General features: G+C 32.9%; 2 protein-coding genes across 3 annotated transcripts in view; one reads left to right on the top strand and one right to left on the bottom strand.

Moving 5' to 3' along the window:
* The window catches only part of LOC115883107 (ceramide synthase 6), a 32484-nt gene extending 31950 nt beyond the window's left edge, over positions 1-534 (bottom strand). The window contains exon 1 of the mRNA XM_030901404.1: positions 518-534. The gene's annotated coding sequence lies outside the window, so the exon portion shown is untranslated. The remainder of the gene's footprint in view (positions 1-517) is intronic.
* LOC115883105 overlaps positions 1-23873 on the top strand; it is a 79025-nt gene that overhangs the window by 13651 nt on the left and 41501 nt on the right. The window lies entirely within an intron of this gene.

Below are 23873 nucleotides of genomic sequence, written 5' to 3'. Positions count from 1 at the left end.
ACGAGTAATGGTTCTCGAGATATTTGGAATCAAAATGTAAATACCTTTGACGCCTTTTTTCGACCGTATGGTACCTATTTTATTATCATAATATGATAAGTGTCATAATAATATCATTGCAGCTTAACTCTCTCATTATACAATGCATAAAATTGTAAATAAAACAATTTATCATCTCATTATATTCAAATTCAATAATATTTGTGGAAGATAATTATTCATTTTCAGTGTTTAATTATAAAAAGATTATTTCGAAATAATTAAATGCTCAGAAGCAAGATTTTGATTGCTTGCACAAACACAGAAAATTATTTAAAAATCTGTTGTTTGTCGTGCAAGTCAACGATCTACATAGTTCACTGCCCCGCAGTAACTATAAAACTTTACATCTTTACATCCAGGAAATGCAGTTTTAAATTCTCCAAAGTCGTAACAGACATGTCATAATAGTTATTGTATCTCCAGTTAATACATTTCTGACATCCCACACCATAAAATAATTAGTTAAATAACTTACGTACGACAGTTCAGTTAACCAAAGATGTATAGAATTAGATATCACATATTAATATTGATACTTCATGTCAAACTTAAAAAAAAACGGTTTTCTTATAAGCAAAGGTTGAAGTCAATAAATTTAAAATTCTATTGCTATTGATTATTATTGCTTTTTAACTGCTCATTAAACATGTTCGCATAAGCTTATTCTAAATACTAATAATAAACTAATATAATTAAAAATATGAAAAAACAAACATATACAGGGTGTCTCAATATTCCGTAGACATAGAACCATAGTATAAGGAAACTAGTAGCTTTTTCTGCCACTTTATATGACCTTGTTCTCGCGTCCCGTGACCACTGACGTAGCTGTATAGTCGTGGTCTATAACTAGGCAGAGTATAGTCGTGGCACTCGCCATAGATTCACAGAGATGTAATTAGGAAAAAATGAGTTCACAATAAAATAAAATTAAAAAAATGATCATCCAGTAAAAATTTGCTTGAAAAGGAATATTTTCACATTTCGTGTAAGTAACAATTCTTCTGTATCTGAAAATCTTCTGATGGGAAGAAATGCGAAAAAAATATATAATGACATATTTTTATATTATTAAAAAACGAAATTTTCTACAACTATTTTTAATTTAAAACAAGTTTAATTTTAACATTAATGCGTTTGTTTTATAGTAATATATTGGTTAGGTGATTTTCATTGGATAACTAATACATTGAACAACACATTGTACTAAATAATAAAATAACATATTTAAACTTCAATAATTGCTAATAAACATTAAAGAAATTTCAAAAGAGAAAAGAAGGAAGAGCAATGAGAAATAGCATCACTACTTTCTCACGTAATAAAAGAATAATTTTTTAGTTATTGAGTCCCGAAGGTACCGAAAGAACCGGGAATTAATAATTTCGAGTCCCGGTTCTTTGATATCTCAAAAGAACCGGGAATTTCCGGTTCTGAACCCTTAGATTAGATTCTTAGAGGTGGCTTTCGGCCTGATCCACTGCAACCTTCTCAGATCTATTGTGGTTTATTTTTATTTCTGAACCCTAGTTTCCATAATATCAAGAAATTATGTATTTTAACCAAAAACTAAAAAAATATCCAGATTTTTTCAAAAAAAAAATTGCGCACAAAAATCTTCATATTTTTGGGGCCAAAATATACTTAAAATCACAATTTTTTGAATTATTACTACAACCAATAGCAGCACACAGTAAGGCACTCATTTTTTGTCAATCCGTCTCTGTGCTGGGACGGAACGCTCGAACCTCGCAGGTCAACGGACGGAACTCAACTGAAACGCTCTGCAATCTGCCGATATTCGATAGATTGCAAAAACTGGCAGAAAATATTTGGGAGAGTGCAACTACTCTTTTCCTTTTACTATGATAGAACTACTACCTACTTTTGGAATCAACATAAGTTCATTAGACAATTTACCTCTATACTTCGTGCTTCGTTTGTCCGCTAGAGGGCATCAAACTTTAATAGTTATTTTTTATACAAGACGATAAAATGGTATAATTAATTTCGGGAGACGATAATGCAATTTTATCGTCGCGTATAAAACAATATTTTTTTCCATAGCGAGTTACGTTTTAAAAAATATTCAGAAATTATTATTTCAAGGAATTTATTACAAATAGAAAAAATATTGTGCTGGATTGGCGTTGGTTTCTATGTAATTTGACAAATAAATAAAGATGGCTCTTTAGTTGTCAGTTTTGAGCAGTTTTGAGTCAATATTTTTTAATTCTCTTTCGTGTCGATTGTTGATTGAATTGGAACCACAAATGGCTCAAAACGAAATAAGTAAATTACCAACAGATATTCAGGTTGAGGCGACAAACGCCATATCCAAACTACTCCCATTTAAATCACGAATAACTTATGAACAGGAATACAAACATTTTCAAAAATGGAAGCAATTAAAAACGTGCGAGAAGAAATAAAGTTTTTAACCTATCCTCGCTGTTAATGTGTTATTTAATCTACCCTTGCGGTTAAAGTACTATTTTATCTACTATTTTTGATGGACATAAGGCAATTTTAACGGTTGCTATGGAAAAAAATATGAAACGTTTAAAAGAAAAAAAATGGTCCACATATACAGGGTGTCTCAATTCCGTAGACATAGAACTACTACAAAAGTGCTTGGTTTGTCCGCTAGAGGGCATCAAACTAAAAAAAAATAAACACATTTTTTCAGATATTTTAAGAGCCGTTATTCCGACTTGAATGAGATTTTGGGTGTCTATGTTGGTGCTGTGTTAAAGCATTTAACATTTGACCCAACAATCAAGAAAAGTACGGGAAGGGTGAAAATTACCCGCACCCTTAAATTTTAATATAAATATTTTCCAACTCAACAGACGACCGATTTTTTTTCGTAAAATGGTCCCTCTAGTATTTACTACATTTTTTGTCTCGTGTAAAAAAAACGCCACATTGCATAGTTTTTGAGAAAAAAATATTTTTCCAAAGCAGACCTACAAAATATACAGGGAGTTCCAATATTCAGTGGACATAGAACAAGTATATTTGATACCAATTAAACTTTTACTTAATCGAGGGGGCGATTTTTAAATTCATTGTTGCCAACCATGGACATATTCGGCGCCGGGCTGACTAACTGGAATTTAAATCTCCTGCTGGGGATTCAGGTGGGAGCTTTGCTGTAAAAAAAGTCAAGTTGCCACATTTATTTATTTATTTCCTGACATGTCATTCGTTTTGACACTTTAGTTTTCTATTATGAGTTTTTGTTTTAAATGAATAGACTTGTCATACTTTAAGCTTAAAAATGTTTATTAGCTGGTCTTGCAGTCGAGCATTGTTCTTTTTAGAAGCTCTTTTAGTGCGAAGTATACAAGACAGCTTCATAGCCGCAAAAACACAACTTTATTAGGATATTTTGAACGGGAAAGCGGTAGTAATGATCCTCTATGTTTCTTAAGTGCTATTAAAAAGGCGAGTTTTGTTGACGTAAATAATAACTGTTTCTATATTTATAATTAATTTATTTTTGTTTTCTAGAATATTTTGATTAAAAGAAAATATATCAAAGTAGGCAACGCTGTGCCGGTCAAACTTAATCACGTGACTAAGAGTTTATTTGATATGAACTATACATGTGTAGTAAATGTGCTATTTTTAAGTTTGATGCCCTCTAACAGCTCTAACGGACAACATATTGTGTCCAATGAACTTATTTTGATTCCAAAAATACGTAGTAGTCCTATGGAATATTGGGACACCCTGTATATGGTGTTCCTGAATATTATGAGCTGTATGATCGGAAAAAAGTGATGATCGACGATACTTTATATGTACATATGTAAAATTATATGGAGAATATCATCGATAGACATTTCCAAGCCAACTTAGACGTCGTTTTTTAATGGTATGATACCTTTTTGTGACAGACGTATTTAATTAATTTATAATAGGTATATTCTTTGAAATAAAACTATAAATTATTCCAATGGATTTTACATGAGAGCATTACAAATACTTTTCAGAATTATGTATGTATCATATCGAGTAAATAATATTCTTATAATATAGATACTTGCCTCTACATGGGAATATTTATATTTCTGTATGTACATTAGTTGAAAATTAATAATAAAATAGAAAGTACGACGTTTTGCGATACCAGAAGGTATTACGAACTTAGTGGGGCATTCCTATATCAAAGAAATATGAGTGTACCTATACAGGGTGTTTCAAAAAACATGTGCCATCTCTAGTGGGGAGATTCCTCACGTAAAAATAAAATGTATTTTTCATATCAACATAGGTCCGATTCTGCTTTGTTTCGTACCTACAGGGTGTTAAAGTCTTAATATTTTTTTGATTTATTATAATTTTCTCGATTTCCAAGTACTTTTAGATTTTCCAATGAAATTTTGAGGATAAAAGTAATTATAAGTGCTACATATTTTAATTCTAAAAAAGTGTCGATGAACTCATCAGGGACGTGCATATGGGTTATCACTGGAAAATTTTTCAAAAAAAAAACGTGATTTTTTCTTTTGATATAAAAATTATGTAGGCCGTTTAATGCTTATTAAAAGTTATATCTTGATATTTTACCGAATTCGGCCACCTTGATGAGATAAACGCAATTTTATTAATCACAATTAATAAAATTAAAATAAAAATAAAATTAATAAATTATATATTTTACGTAATTTATTATTAAATATTATTACTAGTAGTTATTATTACTATTAGTCCAACCTACAACAATTTCAAATAAAAAAATAATGGTATTTAAGATAATACAAAAACCGTAATTTTAAAAAGTTTTAACCATCCTGTATTGTATTATCAAAACTATACATTTCCATAACCATGTTAATAGAAACTTTTTTCATATTTTTTGATGAGGAATCAATGAGTACTTATTTAAAACTTTTTCAAGTTAATGATATTAAACATTTTTAAAGGTTGCTATTAGATTTGGATCAAGGCAAATTAATAAAATTGCGTTTATCTCATGAAGGAGGCCGAAATCGCCAAAATATCAAGAGACAACTTTTAATCGGCATTAAACTGCTTAAACTATTTCGCTAACGAGAGAAAACAAAGTCAGTGGCGTACATGATTTTTTTAGAAAATATTCCAGTGATAACCCATATGCACGTCCCTGGTGATGTAATGTCCACATTTCGACACTATTTTAGCTTTAAAATATGTCGCATTTATAGCAACTTTCACCCTCAAAATTTCATTAGAAACAACTAACGAAAGAAAGCAGAATTTCCTAACGAAACAAAGCAGAATCGGACCTATGTTGATATGAAAAATAAATCTTATTTTTTCGTCAGAAATCTCCCCACTAGAGATGGCGCATGTTTTTTGACACACCCTGCATAGTATATACATACCTATTTATCGTCTAGCAAAGTAATTTTTTGGAAAATAAGTAGTTGTAGGTTGGTTATTTTGGTTGAATTTTCGGCTGCCAGCTTTTATATTCGGTTATTTTTCGTGTATTATAAGAACCTCAGATACGAAAAAAAATACAGGGTCCAGCAATGCTGCGTCGGGCATCTCGGGCATTCTCCATCGGGTGCCTCGGGCATTCTCCTAGAATAAGAAGCTTGGGAATTTTGTTTATCTGCAAACCTAAAATATGTACTAAGATGTATTGCAGGAAAATATTTTAATTTCTACAGGGTGGATCAATGATTTTTGACAATAGAAGTCATAATTTTTATGGTTCCGTACCCAAAGAGTAAAAACGGGAATCCTATTACTAAGACTTCGCTGTCCGTCTGTCCGTCCGTCTGTTAAAAAGGTCTATCTTATGAACCGTTATAGCTAGACAGTTGAAATTTTTACAGATAATGTATCTATGTTGCCACTGTAAGAACAAATACTAAAAACAGAATTAAATAAATGTTTATAAATAAAAAAGTACTTTCACTAATCATTATCTTTTAAGTAAGAATTTTACGTATAATCTTTCAAGTTCTCGGTGGCCGCGTGGTTTTAAAGCGTTAGGACTTTACGCTGCTATGACGTTGGAGCCGTAGTAAGGCAGGTTCGTATCCGTCAAGGCGACTTTTTTAATCGTTTTTTTTTTAATTTTTACATATTTATTTTTACTTTTTACATATTTATTATTGATTAATACAATTTTTAGTAATGTGTTTCTTCATTTTTTTAAAATTACTTATACGCGCATTCAAAATTTCAGCTAAATCGGAAAAATTTTTATAATAATATAGTGTCTAATGTTGTATAGATAATGAATGGTACGGAACCCTTCGTGTGCGAGTCCGACTCGCACTTGACCATTTTTTTTATTATAAATTTAATTCCAGATTATCTGATTTTGGTTCCTAAAGTACGTAGTAGTTCTATGTCTATCGAATATTGGTGGATAAACACCCTGTTTAATATTGTATTGTCATCAGAGTCGTCTTTGGACATATTTCCGAAAAAAATGTCATTGATTTCCTGAATTTATTCAAAGTTCTAGACTGGCCCCACTAAAACGTGTTAAATAAATTGTTAAAATTAGTACGTAAAGAAATATTAACCGATTATACGAACACAACAAAATAAAATCAGATATTGATAATTAACGCAAACGATTAAGTTTAATATTGACATCAATATTTTTGCACGTAGGTCTAAAGAGCCCAAATAAATTCAACTTAACGAGCAGAATATCAATGAACTGCTGAACCAAATATATGTTATAACAATAAATCGTTGACGCAAAAGAAGATACTTGTCTGATATATTATTAGTACATCGATATATAAAATGAAAATTTAGTATGTTCGTAATAATCCATTGTATTTGTTAATTGAAGGCTAATTTGTGATTGTTTATTTAAAATAAATCATTTTGCCCTTTTTTATACAGGGTGGTCCGAACTGTATTCCGGAAACTTCGGCAACATATTCTGCAGATAAAAATAAGTAAAAAAGTTCTTATAAATGTATGTCCTAAAATGCTTAGTTTCGGAGATACAGGGTGTAGAAGTCTCAGTCTTATTTCGATTTTTTCCAAATAATTTCTGAAGTAACGTCAATATTTGGATGAAAATTGGTGTCTGTGAGTTTTTTGACATGAGAAATTTGATTTCGATGTCAATATGGTTCGTACTTGTAGGGGGCGCCACCTACATATTTTTAAACTGCTTTGAAGAGTAATAACTTTTCGTCTGTACCTGTATAAAACTAGTTAGTTAAAAAATATACATTAATTACGACATTTTTTACGTAAAAAAGGTCTCTAGGTAAAAATCGCTACGAGTAATGGTTCTCGAGATATTTTGAATCGAAATTACCAATACCTGTCATCATTGACTTAAATTAAACATGTTGACTAAATAGTTATTAGACTAAAATGATAAATTTGAGTTTGAAAATGATAAAATTGATGTTATTGTGCCAAAAGATCAACAAAAACTGTTTTATCATCATTTTTTCGAAGAAAAATTTATTATTAGTTTAAAAAAATAAAAAGTTCCCAAATTTCTCATTTCAGTCAAATAACTATCTACTACTCAACATAATGTTTATTTTTAGTCAATAATGACATGTATTGACTATTGCCATTGTAAATATCTTGAGAACGGTTGCTTGTAGCGATTTTTACCAAGAGACATTTTTTACGTAGAAAATCACGGAAATGTATATTTGTTCACTCAGTAGGTTTATACAGCTACGGACAAAAAGTTATTATTCTTCAAAGCAGTTAAAACACATGTAGGTGGCGCCCCCTACAAATAGGAGTCATATGGACATCAAAATCAAATTTCTCATGTCAAAAAACTCCCAGACACAAATTTTCATCGAAATATTGACGTTACTTCAGAAATTATTTGGAAAAATCGAAATAAAAATAAAACTTCTAGACCCTGTATCTCTGAAACTAAGCATTTTAGGACATTCATTTATATGAACTTTTTTAATTATTTTTGTCAGGAAAATATGCTGCCGAAGTTTCCGGAATACAGTTCGGACCACCCTGTATATCTTGCTCTTTTACCTGCATAAATCTATATTGTATAGATGGCTTCATTTTGAAGTCTGCAAAACGCCAATTCTTGGTCACAAATGGCCTAACCAACAACCGTGGTAACAAGAGAAAAAAAAGTCAGCGACGCACAGCTTTTTTTAGATAAATATAACCCATATGCACGTCCCTGGTGAATCTGTCGACACTTTTTTGGAATTAAAATATATCGCACTTATAATATAATTTTTATCGTCAAAATTTTATTCGAATCGCTAAAAGAACTTGGAAAAACGTTATAAAAAATTGAAAAAAACATGAAGATTTTAACACCCTGTAGCTACGAAACGAAGCAGAATCGGACCTACATATGTTGATATGAAAAATAAATCTTATTTTTACGTGAGGAATTTCCCCAGAAGAGAGAATTTCCCTACATGTTTTTTGAAACACCACGTATAAAATATGATGGTATCAAATAAATACAGTATGACCGAAAAAAAGCGACATCAAGTTGGCTTGGAAATGACGATCGATAATATCTATTATGTAATTTTACATATAAAATGACAGCGATATCCAAGCCAAATCTGAATTCTTTTATTTTTCGATTGTACGGTATATTCGATTTGTGGACACAATGGTAAAGGCGTCTTTTTTGAATCAAAATAAGTTAATTGCATATAATTTACCTTTATGCAAAAGTGCTTCGTTTGTCCGTTACAGGTATGTATATACCGGATCCCGGTATATTTTGTAGGTCTGCTTTGGAAAAATAAATTTCCCCAATTTTTTTTTCAAAAACTATGCGATGTGGCGTTTTTTTACAGGAGGCAAAATAAATACTAGAGGGACTATTTTTTACTAACAAAAATCTGTCATCGTTGGAGTTAATATTTACACTAAAATTTATGTAGGGATTGGGGTAGTTTTCACCCTTTCCGTACTTTTTCTTGATTATTGTGGAAGTCAAATGTTAAAGCAAAATAAATAATAACTTAGCAAAACATAGTCACTCAAAACCTCATTCAAATGGGAATAACGGTTCTTAAAATATCTTAAAAAATGTTTATTTTTTTAAAGTTTGATAAAAAAAATACCGTTAGTCAAAAGTTGTTAAGCGTCAAATTTTACATAGAAATGATCTCTATACTTTTTTGCTTAGATCAAAATTAACCAAGATAGGGTAAGTCCTTTTACCGTTTCTCTAAAAAACACTTTATTTATATTTTTCACCCCAGAGCCGTCCTGAGTACGTCAGTACCGTCCTGAACGGTACGTCAGTACTACATTTTGCAAAAATGGTCATTTTCATTACGAAATTTCCAACAGTATAAATGCAACTAGTAAACTGCTTCAGAATGAGAAACTCGACATCATTGAGTCCACAAAAGCTCTGAAAGCTATCGACGACTATTTTGTCAAAATAAGGACTGACGACCATTTTAGAGAAATATTAGTGGATGCTGCAGAGCTGGCAGAAGAGCTGGAAATTGAAGCAGTTTTTACTAATGACATTAGAAAAAAAAACTAGGCAGTTTTTGTATGAATCAGTGGATGAGCCAATTTTAGATCAACAGGAAAAATTTAAAATCGAATTTTTCTTTGTTGTCCTGAATAAAATCCATGAGGCTCTCCAGGAAAGGTTTGACCTGTTAAAAGCTCACTCGGACTATTTTTCGTTTTTATACGACTTTACAGTTCTCAGGAATATCAACCGAGAGGAAATACATAACAAAGCATTGTATGGATCTTCATCTCTATTTAACGGACGGAGACAAACATGACATAATGGCGTAGAGCTTCGGGACGAGATTTTAGCTCTAAATGCTCTATCTGGATATTTTCATATCATATTTTCTGTTTTTTTGTTGTTTCATTTTTTCTGTTTAATTCATGATAACATTGAAGTTTTATAGTTTTTTAGAAGCTTTAAAAATATATTTTCTCCAATTTTATCTAGGTGTATTAAATTTGATGAGTGCAAAGTGAAAATTCAGTCATTAATAAAGTTTACACACTTTCCCAAAATCATTTTACCAACACTTAATTTATTCACGCTCATTAATGCTAGTTTTCAGATTTTAGGACACTTACATCATGTATGATATACGTATATACGTAATTCTTCGTTATTACAAATTGCAAGACATCTTGAAACATTTAAATATTTAAAAAATATGGTATTTTTTTAATGTGTTGCCCATCGTTTATGTTTAACCTGAATAATAAATAATCCATACACATCTTTCATAACTAAATAGATAAGTAGATACAATTAATAATAAACTTATTTCGCCATTGAAACAGGAAATTTACAAAAATTAAACTATTTACACCATAGAGATTTACACAAACTAATCTATACACAGTGACTCAATATTTCGTGGACATAGAACTATACTACGTATTTTTGTCATCAAAATAAGTATCGTATGATCGAAAAAACGGCGTCAGCGATGGCTATGAAATGAAGATCGCTATCATTTTATATGTAAATTAATATGGGAAATGTCATCGATAGTCATTTCACAGCCAACTAGACCCCGTTTTTTTTTCTATCATACGGTACACAATTTATCTATACTAATATTTATTAAATCCGTAAGTGACTGACATTGATTAATCACGATCCTACTCAAACCACTCAACGTAAGAAGCTCAATTTTGGCATACAGTTTGATTCTAGGGTGTAGAGGTTCGATAAGAAGGGATTTTTCGAAATTCCAGTTCCAAGAGGGTGAAACCACCCCTCAAATATTACAATATTTTTTATTTAAAAAACAGTCAAATTTCCGAAAAACGCTTAAACACGTATATTTTATTTTGTTTTTTACATATTTTAAGATTTTTTAAAAATGTATACAGGGTGTTTCGAGAAATCTGGTCATTGATTAATCACGATCCTGCTTAAAGCGCTTGACGTAAAAAGCTGATTTTTAGAAAACAGATTGACTTTAGGGTGTAGAGGTTCGATAAGAAGGGATTTTTCGAAACTCGAATTCTAAGGGGGTGAATGTAGAATGTAGAATGTTTAAGAGGGGAGTTAATCACCGCGACCTTATAGATCTATTGTGTGTTCCCCTTTCTTGAGTTATAACGAGTTATAACTCATCATACAGTCTCAGGGCTTTAAGAAAAGCCAGTATCTGAGACGGCTCCACAGAGGCCAGCTCTCCATCCTCGACATCAGACGTGCCAAGGTTCATGGCACGAATGGTCGTCGTCTCGGCGCACTCAGTGATAAGGTGTTCTGGTGTTTCCCCATTTCCCCACAAAATCTGCATTCGCCGTTGTTTCTCAGTTTCAGCCTACTGAGGTGTTCGTTGAGGAGACAGTGTCCTGTTAGAAACCCCGTGACAATCCGAAGATTGTTTTTACTTAAATCAAGGAAAACCTTTGATTTTTCTCGGTCATAAGTTCTAAGGAACTTTTTCGAGTGTCTTAGACCGTTGGAGGACACCCAAGGGGGTGAAGCTATCTCTCAAATATTAAAATATTTTTTATTTAAAAACCGGTGAGTTTTTCGGAAAAACGCTTGGACAAGCATAATTTATTTGGTTAGGTTTTTTATTTGGTTTATTATTATTTGGGTTATTTATTTGATTTTTTTACATATTTTGACATTTTTTAAAAAATCATACAGGGTGTTCCAAAAAGTTGGGTAATTTCTTAACCACGATTCTGCTTAAACTGCTAGGCGTAAAAAGCTTATTTTTGGCAAACGGATTTTTCGAAAGTCAAATTCCAACGAGATGTAACTACCCCTCAAATATTAAGTTAATAAATATAAGTTATATAATAACTATAAGTTATATAATAATATCGCTATATTGTTTTTTCTCATGCTGACATAAATGTGAGAAAATTTTATCCAGAATGTATGTTAATGGAAATTCTTGCTTTGCTTTATCATCACCATTACAAATGATTAATTCGACGCGAACGAAGGCGCTGGTACACGCTAGTCTCTATATAAATGTACTTAGTTCGTTAGATAAAGGAAATAAATTTAGATTGAAATGCCCGTCAAGATTTTGGGTCGCGACCGTTGTACGCGATCTGGCGCTGCTATAGCGGTTGCTAAGAACAACCGCAAACAAAAACAGAAATAATTTTCTCTTGTCCATAACTCTTGTCAAAGTCAGAATCTTCAAAAATTATAAAATCTTTCAAAATCTAAACCGCTCTCATTGAAAAAAATCCGAAAAGTGTTATAAGGGTATGTAAGTTTTTACTGACTTTTCCTTGACAGTTTTTCTCTGAAATTTTTTGCCTCAAAAATTAGTAATATTACGTAAAGCGTCTTTTTTATATTCGTAAAATTTTACAGGGAATCTAAATCGATATTAATAAATGGTAGGTATCTGTTTAAAATAAGAAGCTACAGGGACCCCCTGTATACAAATACAATTCGGAAATATCTAAGACTACAATAGTAAAAGTAAAAATAATTTAAATATACTTTCACTGAAAAATTATTCAGTTCGAACATTCGGAACCCAATTATTTTTTACAATGCTAAATCATGGCTAACATGTCTAAAGGAAAACAGATATAACGCCAATTACTCACGTGTTCTACTACCGTTGTATGGTAATTAATTGTTGTTGATACGGTATAACCATATTAATCCAAAGAAATAAAAGAAAGCTATTACCGTTTCACGGTTTTTGTTAGGACAAAAACAAATAGGAACTGAAGAAAATAAACACATACATTTAAATTAAATTCTAAACAGAATACTGTCTGCGTTTAATTAATAATTCAGTTACTAACCGTTAAATACATATTTCAGTCTAGATATTTAATTATAGGTAATCAAGTATTAACTGGTTTTAAAACTAAATTAATATAATATGGGTTGAAACACAAACTAATTTATAGTTGTCTGTGGTTGAACTAAATACCATAATATCACACAGAAGTCCATCAAAAAAATATGATTTCGGTAGACGAGATCCAAAAAAATACCAAAAAAATCTGAACTGTCAGAAAAAGATGTTCATTTCACTAGTCCGAAAAAGTAGCAAAATAAGCGTTCGGCATTTAACGTTTTATGTAAAACTGGCTAGGCATTTTTACACAGATGAAGAAGGAAATTAAAGATAAAGGATTATACTATATCCCTATAGTAGCACATTTATAGACAAATTCTTTATTTTTAAGATTTTGATGGGCAAACATCAACAAAATATTCCTTATGTTTGAACTAAATTTTCTCGAAAATTAAGACATAATTCAAAATTCCGTTACAATACGGAAATAGATTGAAGTTTTGTGATTACAGTGAAATATAATTTATATGGTTTTGTAACAAATTGCTCGTTATTTTATGGCAAATTCTGATGCTCTGCAAACCTTAATCAAGCCCTAATCAAAGCACGTGTGTTTGGTATTTTGGGTGTGGCTTAACACGACAGGATCGGGCTAAGCCTTAGGCAGATTTCTGAAATATAATATATATTTCTATCGGCCACACACCCGCTTTACCCGACCCCTAAGAGCGACCCGAAAGTACAGCGTAATAGACTCTTAAGATAAAAGTTAAAAATTGGTGGAGCTCACAACTGTTTTGCAACCTCGGTAACATAGGGTAGTGTGAAGCCTTGTTCACGTAGACGCGAATCGCGATTTTGCGAAACTGCTCTCATTGGTCCAATTTTACTGATCATGGCGGCGCTGTCAGAAATTTTAAGATTTTGGCGATTTGCAAGATTTAAAATTTGGGAGGGGCGGGAAAGTTAAAGTGTTTTCAACTTTTTGCGAATATTCGTGCGATTTTAACGTTCGCGTTTGCGCAGAATGGTGTTGTGATCCGGTTATCGATTATTTTGACGACGCTGCCACAAAGTAACTGAAAACTGAAAGCATTTCTCCAGGTGAAATGGGTTCTCGTGCATAATGTTTTTGTGTTACCTGTTTTTGATATATATGGTGACAATTTTTCAACCAAGTTATCAAACTCCTGTACAGACAGTCTGAAAATTCCTAATTTTTTTCGCATCTTTTGTCCTCATTTCTTAAATTAAATTGCAATAAGCACCTCGTTGCTTACGAAATTTAAATATTTCACACACATTTCACATTTCCCAAAACATATAAACCCGTTCTCTTCTACGTTTTAATAAGTAAATGACAATTTTGCGCCTTCTGTTCCAATCCCACAATCGTAATCGATATTCATAATCATAAAACAAATTTAAACTCATATTGTATGCTATAAGATATAAAATAAAGATCGTAAACATGAATAAAAAACAAATTAAGTTATCTCACGTTATGATTTTTTTTGGTAACTTTCAGTGGAGCAAAAATTAAATGTCCCTAAAAATTCGCGACTGTATGAAATAGGTCCAAATTTTGCGAATATTTTTTGGCGAATCGCTTTCCGCAATTCTCAATTCGCGTCTACATGAAACAAGCTTGAAGCTGCAATCGATTCGAATTGAACTAGTTTGCAATCAGTCACACATCTGCCGTTCGCGATCATTTCCCGTGGTCGCAGTTGCTTTGCAATTTTAAAGTTTCCTGTTTTCAAATGATTTTCAGGTGTAACTCCCTAATAGCAATTTGTTCTTCCTTGGTGGTGTTGGATATTTGCTTGTATACACAATCCCAGAGTTTTTCAGAGGAGGGAAAAAATACATATTGACATATCATCATCATCATCATTTTCAGCTTATTTAACAATTTCCAATGATGATGTATAGAAATTTTAAAACATTTTCCGATGCACGTCATCAACTTTCAGTGACAAGCGATAGCGACAGCGCTGCTAGATTGTGATGGATTTATGAAATGAATCTTAATTTAAAAGTAACAAACAATATATTTAGTATGTATTTTTTTTAAGGCAGCAGCTACTCGCTACAAATTGAAATAGAAATAACTTGAAAGTGGTATAATGTGCTTACCAATCAATCTTACTTCTCTGACTGCATTCAAGGGTAATAAAGGACCTTTATTGTCACGTTCGCGCTCAAAATATTTTATCAGGGAAGTTACAAGCGCTTTGCTTCGACTGTTTAAAAACTTCGGCATATTTTCAATCCACAATTTCAAAAATGCAGTAAAAAATCTCGAAAATTTAGTTCCTAAAAGAACTTCGTGCTTAGAAGTACAATTTAAGAGAAAAATAACTATGAAAAACGGCAGAAAACGAGAATTACTCCCAAACATTCAACAACACTATATTCTACAAAATAATGACTGACACTAGGATAATTGTCAAATAATACACGACAACATTGCTGAACATGGCGCAATGTGACCAACAAGGCGATAATAAAAATCGGTTTAAACTAATTTTTGCAGCTTTAATCTAAATAAAATATCTGTTACAATCATTTGCTCTGTAAAGTATAATGAAGAGCTGCTTGGTATTTTAAATTAGTCAACAATTTTAAACATTTTTGCTAAAATTTCATTTACTCAGGTTTATAGGCTTTAGTGTCAATTTCGATGTAATTGATGACGTGCATCGGAAAATGTTTTAAAATTTCTATAGCAACAAATTTAAAACATGTAATATCTGCTAAAATGATGAAAAGAAAAGAATCATTCCATTTCCATCCATGTTTGATGGAAATTACGTAAAATTTAATTTTGATCGACCCAAAGTTATCGTACAGGACGAATATTAAAATTTCAATTATTAATCATAATTGTATCTATAAAAAAGAATAAAGAATGCTTTAGTTGATATAGGATACTAAAATAGTGAAATAGCAATCGAAGTTTAAAAGTAGCAGTAAAAAATCACGGGCAGGATAAAGGTTGATTCTCACTATACCTTCCGTTTCCATTCCATATCCGTTCCGTATTTTTTATTGTATTGACGCTATACGAAAGCTTAGGGTCCGTATCAGTTCCATACTTTTTATTGTACAATTTATATCATTACGAAAGTTTTATTTTAAAAATTTGTATCTTTTCAAAAAGGTAATAGATTTAATTATTAATAGAGGTAAAAGAATAAACAAATATCAGCAAAATGTTAACAGAGCTGGTACAAATTAAAGAACTTGACAATGCTGTTTCCGATACGTTTCAGTTCGTCTGTCAAAAAAATGTATGGAAGGAAAGGATATGGAACGGAAGGGAAACGGAACGGATAGTGTGCATTGTCCTATTCATTTACATGATATAATATTTTATGTTAAACGGAAGGGAAACACGGAAGGGAAACATGGAAGGTATAGTGAGAATCAACCTTAACTGTGAGAAGAATCACCTCATGACAACAGCATAACCGAAAAGCGAAGATTATCATAAATGGTATTATTTAGATTTACATTATTTCCATATTTTAAAGGAAAAATAATTATGTAAAATTAAGGGATTTAACCCTTTAAAGAATTTATATATATATTTTACTGTTATATATGTAAATATTTTATTATACCAGGGCTTTGAATTATCTAGTTACGCCACTGCACGACACACTTTAACTACAGCTTAGTTTGGCTTAGTGAACGATTTGTCATATATAAACAGTAATATGTTCAAGATTAAGGGCAACAAATATGTAACACCTTTTTTATAGAAAAATCTTCGACTTTTTTTATTTTTTCGTTACAGGGTTTTCAGCGATATTTCAGTGTGATACCTGCAGTCTACTTTTTGGAGTAAAAATCTTAATGTAGGAACTGTAAGGTTTTACTTGAACCACGAGAAAATAAATATACAAAAGAGGATCAGAAAGTTAAAAAATTCTGTCTTTTTTTGTATGTCGTCTGTCGAAATCTTCCTCGACTCGTTGGACAGATTTTATACAGGGTGTCCCAGAAATAAGTGCAAGTATTTTAACTGGTAGTATAGTTTAACCCCAGAAACACGCTTGAGGTTTTTTTCGCGAAAAAAATTTTTTGAAAATTCGAAATTTTTTGAAAAATGTTTTGGATTTTTTTTTTACTTTTTAGCTAAAAAACATAATTTCTTGATAATATGGCAACATAGGTATTAGGTTAAATTTACAAGAAAGAAAATCCAGAAAAGATCCAGCGGTTCTCAAAATTTTAGCAAAAAATCATTTTTTTGGAAATTTTCAAAGTAAAATAACTCCGTTATTTTGGACTTATTTGAAAAACAATAAAGAGAAAATATGATTCTTTTATCGAGATCTACCACCCCTTAAAATACTTGCACTTATTTCTGGGACACCCTGTATAATATGTTTGAAAAAAATACATTAGAAAATGTGAAGGTATAAAATTTTCTTATTTTTCTGATAGGTTTTTGTTTATTTTTATTTTACTTTCTGATGGTTTAGGTAAAACCTTAGAACTCCTACATTTAACCATGAGTGGCCGCTTGAAAAAAAAACTTTTTTTTATTTTTATTTTAAGCTAAGTGTTGACAAACAAAATTTGCGATCCTGAATGCTGATTACGAGCAACCCATTAATATATTTCGCGATATGGTCTGGTGTTTATAAGAGGTGTTAAGGCAGTTAAAATTTGGAATCACGGATGCTATTTACCAGACGGATTTGCGATATCGTATGTTGTTTATAGTCTAAGAGCTAGCAACGTTTTCGAGAAAGTATTTTAAGACGTCTGGCTCTTTGATATATCTTTTACTATGCTCTCTGGAACAGCATGCGGCCCGTCTGGCTGCCGATACCCGTTGCGTTCACTACTGCGCATCGGAAGAAGATCCTATATTTTTTTATTAATGTAGTCCTATAAATTCTAGTATTGAATATAAATCGAACATGTCTCCATAGCGCAGTGCGTAGAGTTTCCGACCACGAACCGATGATTCAGAGTTATCAATTTATCAACTCAGAGAGAATCCGGGTGAGGTCAAAGACTTTTATTTTATTTTCGTCTATATTCTGATAGTAAAGTATTAAATAATTCTGGTAATTAAAAAAAAACATGTTTAATACTTTACTATCAGAATATAAACGAAAATAAAATAAAAGTCTGACTGACCGGATTCGAACTCTGAATCCTCGTTCTGTCACTTCACTACTACATATGGAGAGGCTATATTCGATATAGGATCTTCTTTCCAATACTATTAAACCTAACGTTACGCAGCCAGACGGGCCGCATGCTGTTCTAGAGAGCATAGTAAAAGATATATCAAAGAGCCAGACGTCTTAAAATACTTGTTTTTCCGACGTTGCTAGCTTCGTACTATTACGCGGTATCGTTCGGCATGGACGTCGTTTACAAATATGCGCCCGGGGCACGGTCCCTTCTAACCCTCCGAATGCTACGCCACTGGTAACGTGGCGAATTAATAGGTTTTGGAATTGAGGTGAACCGAACATCGAACAACGAAACGGTTCTTTCGGTGGCGCAACACCGCCTGTATTTTCTCCAACGCGCATGTTTGATTTATATAACTATATCGCGTTCAAAATAATGTAATTAGGAACGGGAGATGCAAACTAAAGCTGTAAAAGGAAATAAACAGCCGGCCGAGTTCATCGTAAACATTTAGTTAGTGTTGTAAAAGTCTCGTATCGGGCCGGTCGTTTTCCAATTCCGTTCCGTTCATGTCGGATTATTTCGTTGATTTTAGTGCAACAAATCTATGTATACAGTGATTCTGAGTTTGTATAGCGTAGATTTACAAAGAATATATTTTTATTTAAACTCTTGAAACTGCCGTTAACGAATAATGTGGATTATCAGTTTAAAATTAGTTCCATTGCATTATGTTAAAACGATTTTTAATTATATTTATTAACTGTTACATACATATCATACTTCATCATTATTTCAGCTTATTATTGCTAGAATATCAAATACGTAAACAAATCTGTAGTAGCACCTATGGACATTATGATATGATACCTACTGTACAGGGTGGGTCAAATTCGACGCTTTTAAAGGGAAACACCCTTTTTTATAGGAGATAGAGGAAAACTAAAATCGGTGTCTGGAGCTCGCTCAATTTTTATCAAAAACACTATGGTGAAAACCACACATCGATATCTGTTTATGAGTTACGGGGTGTTTCTCAAAAATTAATCTTTTAACACACCGCCGCGCCGTAACTTTTTTGCTATGGAAAATTTTGTGTTTTGGTTAAAACATTTCCAAAGCACATTTTTACTTAGAATTTAATGGTTTAAGTATAATTTTTTTAAAATTAATAATTTAAGAGTTATCAACAGAAAAATTGATTTTTATTTGGGACACCCTATATATTTTTAATTAGGTGCAAATAACTTAAAATTACCTTTCCAAAAATATAGCACACTTGATATTTTGTTATAGTTTTCTTCGAAATACAGAATTTTTATAATTTCGCCACTTTTAACTAGTAGGCTTTGGTCCCCTTATTGATGATCTCCCCTAATGGAACTCGAAAACTTATTTTTCCAGCAAGACGATGCACCGCCTCATAACGCTGAAATTATCAGCAAATTTTTGCAGCCAACTTCAAGAATAATTGAATAGCTAACCAAGATCCCAGCCGTTGGCCATCGAGGCCGCCGAGACGGCCGGACTTAGTCCCTGTTACTCTTAGTGGATTTTTATCTTTGCGGAAGAATAAATGTTCTTATTTTTAAGTTGCCCGTATGATCTAGACAAGAATTAGAAGTACTTATAGTGGTTATGCGAGACTATCTTTCACCCCTACTGAGTTAATAAATTCCGCGAGAAATGTTCAAAAACATGTCGAACACCTGTAGCAAAATCTCATGTCTTGGTTTGCAATTAATTTTTATTCTTATTAGATATAGTTTAAATGTGTTGATGTTGTTAAATATAGTTTAAATTGTTATAAAAATTTGCATCTCTCATTGCAAATATTATTTTCGTTTTAATTGCCGCTCACAGCTAGATTTTTTTCGCATTATAGCCGGCGTCGTTCAAAGCCTACTTATTCAAATTGGGCGAATGTTTAAAAACTCTATATCTCAAAGAGGAATCAAGCAAAATATCAAGTATGATACATTTTTGGAAAGGTAATTTTATATTCTTTTCAATGAATTAAAAATATACAGGATGTCCCATGTAAAAAATCAAATTTTCTGTTGATAATTCTTAAATATACAGATTCCAAGATGGCCGACAGTGTCAAGTTAGATGAAAATTCGGCTAAAAAAGTCGAGAAAAAACCAGCAACAATGTGTGTACATTGCAAGAAGAAGGTGGTAAATGTAGTAAAGTGTAAGAAGTGTAGTAATTTGTATCATCCGGCTTGTTTGGAACAAGCAGCAGAACAGAGAAACACGGAATGCAATCACGAAGCCGTGAAGGTTAGGAAAGCGAGTGCAAATATAATAGCTGAAGAATCTATAGAGGTTGAGCTTCTCAGAACCCTTGTAAGGGAATTACAAGGGAAAAACCAAGTCCTGGAAGAAAATAACATATTATTGCGAGAAAAGGTAAATTTTCTCGAAACAAAGCTAAGAAACCTTGAAACGAATTCTGAAGACCCAGCGACATCTTTGAGAAACGTGAGTAACGACAATACTATTTTTAACTCCGAAAAAATAGTCCCTAAAAAACCGGAATCGAAAGAATTGCTCGAAGACGTTTTCGACGTCCGAATTGTAAGTACTGAAAATCAGAATAACACAGATACCAATATCGATAACGATGTTCCGGAAAAAGTCGATCCGATATCCATTACTAATGACAATGTCAACAGCCAAAAGGAAAATGAATGGATTGTGGTTACAAACAAGAAATCAAGCAAAAACAAATTAAATACGACCTTTCCAAGAAAGGTAACCCGGCCAGAGCCACTCAGAGGTATAAATGAGAATGCCACCACTCTGAAAGCAGCACCTAAAATGATATCCTTGTTTTTGTCGGGGCTAGCAACGGACATGACCTGTGTTAATGTAACCAATTTTTTAGGAGAAAATTCGTTGAATACAGGCATAAACTGTGAGAAGATGAAGACAAAGAAAGACAAGTACTATAGCTCCTTTAGACTATCGGTGCGAGGAGGCTGAGAAATATCTATGTCCAGGCCTCTGGCCAGGGGGAGTAATAATAAACCATTTTCGGAACATACAGCGCCAGAGGAAGGCACAAAACCAACAAAATACGCTGAACCAAGTAATTGTACGCTGAGGATACTACATATTAATGTCCGTTCCTTAAGGAAAAAAGTGGATGAACTAGAAGCCTATGTAGTGGACAACGACATTAATATCATTTGCTTCACGGAGCACTGGATGAAGGATGAAGAAATAAAAACTCTAAAGATCCAAGGGTATTCTATTAGGAGTTCTTCAGTCAGGAAGCAATTCCTTGGAGGAGGAACAGCGATCTTTACTAGGGATAGCCTCGCAGCAGAAGTTGTTCATCAAAATTTGAATAATGGTGTAGATACTGATAAAGACTTTGAATGTTGTTGTGCTTATGTTAATATTTTAAAATTGTACATTATTAATATTTACAGATCTCCCTCAGGACTCTCAACACTTTCTTAAACTCAGTTGAGAGACTTTTTTCAGGGATGGGCACAAATAAGAGTATCATTATGACGGGTGATTTTAATGTCCATTTTAATACAGTTGAAGCTGCCCGTGTTCGTCTGTCTGATCTCTTGGATGGCTTCGGGATGTGGCAGACAATCTTTGAGCCGACGAGAGGTGAGTCTTGTCTTGACAATATTTTTGTTAGCGATAATATTGATATTGATGATGCCCGTGTTGTTGATATGGGGGTTTCGGATCATAAGGGACAGATTGTGGGATTTTTAATGAAGGGTATAGAAATCAAGCAGACCAAGAGATGTGTCAGACCTATCACACAGATGGGATTATTTCAGTTTTACAATAGGTTAGAACTTGTGTCTTGGAATTTTATAAACTCGGAGAGTCTCACTGCAGAACAAAAAGTTGATAAGTTTATGGATATTTTGGAGATAGCCTATCTTGATTGTTTTCCTGTTAAATTATACACTGTTAGGTCTGATCAGGCAAATAATATCACTTGGTTCAATGCAGAACTGAAATATATGCGAGAACAGCTGAAGTTGTTAAGAGATATGAGTGAACATGGGTATACTAATGGTCAAGAATACAAGAAGTACAGATCCTTATATAAGGATAAAATAAGACAAGCTAAAATCAAAAATAACGATGCTCTGATTCAAAGCTCGAATAACCCTGCCAAAACAATGTGGCAAATAATTAATTCACATAGATGTAAATCTGGGGATACCTGCCAAAATACTCTTACACCGGACGATTTTAACACATTCTTTTCTAGTATTGCAGAAAATATAGGAAGAAACATTCCAAATTCAGCTAACAACTCTATATCATACTTGTTATCTATGACACCTCCGCTTGTGAAATTTAACTTCTCTGAAGTATCTTTTAATGATGTACGTTCTGTAATCAATAACTTAAAGAACAAGAAGAGTGCGGATATCTTTGGATTTAGCACAAGATTAATAAAGACGATCAAGAATATAATTATTGTGCCTGTGGCCAAACTGATCAACCACTGTATAAAAGAAAACGTATTCCCACGAATTTTGAAAAGGGGGGTAATAGCACCTATTTTTAAAAAGGGAGACCCAAATTTGGCTGACAATTATAGACCTATATCATTGCTTCCTATTGTATCCAAGATATTTGAAAAATGTATGGCACTTCAAATGACGGCTTTTTTCGAAGAAAACAATCTGTTCACTGACTGCCAGTTTGGGTTCCGCAGCTGCCGAAGTACTGGTATGGCTGTATTGGATCTGACATCCCAAATAATTGAAGCCTTTCATAATAAACAATATAGTAAGGTGGTCCTTTGCGATTTGAGCAAGGCCTTTGATTGCGTCGACCACAACATCCTCTTGAATAAACTCAAATTTTATAATTTCTGTAATGATAGTATTGAGTTGATGACGTCATACCTTAAGGATAGGTCACAGCGTGTGAGGTGTGAGGGTGTGACATCAGGGGAGAAACTAGTAAATCTTGGGGTCCCCCAAGGTTCAGTTTTAGGCCCACTGTTGTTCTTAATTTATATCAATGACTTACCAATAAATGTTACTGCAAAATGTACTCTCTTCGCTGATGATACAACTATCACAAGTATCGGTTGCTCTCTCGGAAGTACAATTTTGGCATCGGAATCGGCATTGAGACAGGCAGGCGAGTGGTTTCGAGCAAACAGACTTCTGCTCAACACGGGCAAGACCAAAGAAATTGTTTGTTCATTGCGGGATATTAACGGGATCGATCAAACACCAGAGGCCATGTTCCTGGGCGTTACATTGGATCTGGGTTTACACTGGGGCGCCCACATTGACCAAGTAGCCAAAAAACTGACAAAAACAGTGTATATCATCCGGAATCTATCTGCTTGTGTATCCCCGACTGTACTGGTAACGGCTTATTATGCGTTATTCCAGTCTCATATATCGTATGCAGTTTTAGCCTGGGGACATTCCGCGGGGGTTCGCAGATTGTTTGGCATACAGAGAAGGGTAGTGAGGGTTATGGCTGGGCTGGGATATATGGACGATTGCAGGGCAGCTTTCACTTCCTTTGGTATTCTTACAGTTCCGGCAATATATATATATTTGAGAACCTATGCTTTGCAAGGCGGGCTGAGCATCTGCAGACACACATGGGCGTGCACAGTTATGACACCCGTAATAAAAATAATCTGATACCTCTGTACTGGCGATTGAAGGGATGTCAAGATGGACCAGGATACTGGGCCATTAAATTTTTTAATATTCTTCCAGAGAGTATCAGGGGCCTACCTTACAGTTCTTTTTGCAGACAACTGAGGGAGATTCTTGTTAAAAACGCATTTTACTCTTTTGACGAGTTCTTGTCGTACAGATTTTGACTAAATGTTTTGTGAATTTTAATGTCTGTGGTTTGTATTTTGTGAATTTTTGCATTGTAAAACTTTTCCAAT

The sequence above is a fragment of the Sitophilus oryzae genome, unplaced genomic scaffold (assembly GCF_002938485.1).
Source record: "Sitophilus oryzae breed Bouriz unplaced genomic scaffold, Soryzae_2.0 scaffold_1809_pilon_pilon, whole genome shotgun sequence".
In the NCBI taxonomy this organism is placed as follows: domain Eukaryota; kingdom Metazoa; phylum Arthropoda; class Insecta; order Coleoptera; family Curculionidae; genus Sitophilus; species Sitophilus oryzae.
Note: the sequence above shows the minus strand (reverse complement) of the source record. Positions and strands in the feature narration are given on the sequence as shown.